Below are 3,613 nucleotides of genomic sequence, written 5' to 3'. Positions count from 1 at the left end.
AAGAACAGAGATTCCTTTTAAAATTGAACATGTCGGCCAAATTAATCCTATTAAACTCTAAATGACCCTCCATTGAGGAAAGCACGTTAAGAAGATTGTTGCTATATTACAATTCCTTCTCTACCATAGAAATCTTCTTAGGAAAAGAGAATTTTTTGAAATGTCATAGAATGTCAGAGGTAGAGGTAATCTTGAAAGACTATAGACTGCCTTAGTAATCATCCCATGCAACCATTTTATTTTACAAATGCTTGGCATAAGGAGAAAGAAAATTCATCAAAGTATGTGAATCACCTAAGGTTTTTTCCTTAATTGAAACATAAAATATATATAATATATTATATCTATAATTTGCTTTATGAAATAAAATAATAAATTCTGATGATTTTTAGTCCCTTAAAATAAATCTCAGTATAATCTAATCCAAAGCCTCTTCTAAGGATAACTTGAAATACCACTCCTGTGTTGATGCAAATGTCTACTCTGGCCAGACTGATCTTCTCTCCACCATTAGAATAAGCCTTACAAAGCATTTCTTTCTGAGCTCTAACCCACTCGATATATTTTCACAGGTTGAGTCCACTGTCTTCGCCCCTGTATTACTATACATATCTTGACTTCTTTCTTCCCTGTGGACTTAATTCTAGGTTGAACTTTTAACATGGCAGAAAGTTCTCAAACTGCAAGTTTGGGGCTTCCAGTGTCAATCAGACTTTAGGAAAAACAAGCAAAGTCCAGCATGAGATACACTATTGCCAACTATCACTAATAGTAACATTACGGCTAATAGGTAGAGAGTGCTTAGTAAGTGTGAGACAACTTAGTAAGCGAATTACCTCATTATCATGGCACCTGATTTTATCTGGAGGTTGGTGATATTAAACTCTCCATATTTCCTACAAAGAAAGAGGCTCAGGGACTTCCCTGGTGGCACAGTGGTTAAGAATCTGCCTGCCAATGCAGGGGACAAGGGTTCGAGCCCTGGTCTGGGAAGATCCCACATGCCGTGGAGCAACTTAGTGCGTGTGCCACAACTACTGAGCCTGTGCTCTAGAGCCCACGAGCCACAACTACTGAGCCCACACGCCACAACTACTGAAGCCCGCACACCTAGAGCCTGTGCTCCACAATAAGAGAAGTCACCGCAATGAGAAGCCTGGGCACCGCAACGAAGAGTAGCCCCTGCTCATCACAACTAGAGAAAGCCTACATGCAGCAACAAAGACCCAATACAGTCAAAAATTAATAATTAATTATTAATTAATTAATTTTTAAAAAAGAAAGAGACTCAGAATTAGGAAATTCTCCCAAGGTCACATAATTAGAAATAGTAGAACCAAAATTTTAATCCTAGCAGTCTGATATCAGAGTCCTCTCTCTTAACCACTATGCAAATAAACCTGCCTATAAACCTATGATGGACCATAGTGAGAGACAAAGCTGGAAAATAATTTGTGATTAGATTTATTGGGAGGCTTCAAATTTTGTGCTACAGGGCACAAAAGAGGGGAACCTAACCCAGCCTGGGGGGAGTTCCAGGAAAATTTCATAAATGAGTTTCCTTCAGAGCTGAGTTTTGAACAAAAAGTAGGAGTCACACACTATGGCAGAGGTGTTCTCTAATCAGTGGGAAGACCATTGAGGAAAGAATGGAGGTATAAAAGGGTGTGGGGCACTTTTTTTTAACAATTTATTATGATTTATGTGTCATTTTAAAAATGTCAGTCCATTAAACTATGTAGAAATAAGTATGCAAAAAGTTGACAAGACAAAGTATAATTTAGATATGTTTAAGTAGACAGATTGTCTGAAATTCTGGATTTTTCAGTCACTTTATTATTATGCTAGGGCAGCTAAGTAATCCTTAACTTCAGCTGGAGTAAGACTTGTAAACCTGGCTTCACTGAAGATTCCAACTTGTATGTAATCTTCTGTCCTTTGCCCTTTCAAACTTCCCTTTAGGATTAATTTGACTGTATGAGCGGCATCTTCAAGTTCCAGATCTTGGTTATGTCTTTTCTCAAGGAAAGGTTTCCCATTCACATAGTTCTTTCCCACTGATGTGACTTTCCAGGCAAAGTAAGGTCCAGATGGATCTGACTGAAATAAATATGCTCATCCCTCATTCCAACCACAAATAGTTAAAAAAAAACCCTCCAAGTGGAGGCACACCACCTGACTGGGTGTATTCTTGCATCACAGAAGTTAAGCTCTGTACTAGCAGAGTTGTGAGAATGGTTTCTCGGTAAACAAGATAGATTGCTGAAGTAGTTTTCCAGCTCTGTGCACCGGCACTCTGAGATCTGGACTTATGCCACCGTACACCAACCTCTATGCTTGGTCATCACTTCCACTTTGTGCACACTTCACTCATCTTACAGAATGGATTTCTGTTTCTTCTCAGTTGCTGATACCACACCATTTGCATCTATAATTCCCACTGAAGGGGCTCCTCCAGCTACAGCAGACAAAGCATATTCAATCTGGACAAGTTTTAGATACAGGCTGAAAGCAGTCAGTGAAAAGCTATAAATGTGCCCCACCATCTTTACCTGGAGATCCCTTTTTTGTCGTTTATAGTAGCTTTATTCATAATTGCCAAAAACTAGAAACAACTCACATGCCCACTCATCAGTGAGGAAAGCAGAGTGAGTTCACTGATTGTTGAGTAGGCAGTTGGTGGGTATCAAAGGATAACATTAAAAACTCCCAAACCAGATAGTGAAGATTAAATAATAAAACAGAGGAATGGAGGCCTTTCAAAAAAGATAACAGTGCAAAAGTAACTACTAGAAAAGTAAAACCTTCCTAAATATCAAAAGGAAAAAAAAATTAAAGAAAAAAAACACATCACATAAAGAAACATGGAAAACAGTACAGTACATAGAAAATAATTTGAAAAAGTTAAGACCAAACACAAAAACCCATCAATAAATGGACTTAGCTCACCTATTAAAAGAAATAAATCTCAATTATATTCACAGAGCAAGATCTAACTTTATGCTGTATTCAAGGGACACATGTAAAACAAAGCGATTCAGAGGTTTAAATGAAATGAGCAAAAATATACTAGGAAAATATAAATAATAAGAAAGCAAGTTTTCAGATTCTGATGTCTCAAATAAATAGAATTCAAGCCAAAATTCATTAAAGATAACTAAGGTCCATATAAATACTGTTTTAAAATTCACAAAAAAGATCAAACATCTCTGAGCATCAAAGCACTAAGGTCGAAGCTAGTTTTATTAAGCAAAACCACAGGAGATGCAAAGAGAAAAGGAAACATACTAATAATAGATTTCCACTCTCAGTACAAGATAAATCAATAGACAATAAATAAATATATAGAAGACCTAAATAACATATTTAATAAGATAGCTCTTACAGACCTATACTGAACTTTAACCCTGATAATAGAAAGCATATTTTGTTCTCAGGAACACATAGTCTATTTACAAAAGTGATCAAATATTAGGTCACAGGGGAAACAATAGTAAGTTGCATAAGACAGAAAAATAACTCTCTGATGACAATGCAATAAAACCAGTAATTATTAATAAAGTATTTTTTAAAAAGCTGAAAGACCCTTCCTCCTGGAAATTTGAAAGCTGCT

General features: G+C 36.5%; 1 pseudogene; it reads right to left on the bottom strand.

Moving 5' to 3' along the window:
* Positions 1-1,839: 1,839 nt before the first annotated feature.
* On the bottom strand, positions 1,840-2,546 carry LOC132522415 (proteasome subunit alpha type-2-like; annotated as a pseudogene).
* Between the last annotated feature and the right edge of the window lie 1,067 nt (positions 2,547-3,613).

This window comes from Lagenorhynchus albirostris, chromosome 6 (genome assembly GCF_949774975.1).
Source record: "Lagenorhynchus albirostris chromosome 6, mLagAlb1.1, whole genome shotgun sequence".
NCBI lineage: Eukaryota > Metazoa > Chordata > Mammalia > Artiodactyla > Delphinidae > Lagenorhynchus > Lagenorhynchus albirostris.
This window is presented reverse-complemented; position numbering and strand designations above follow the sequence as displayed.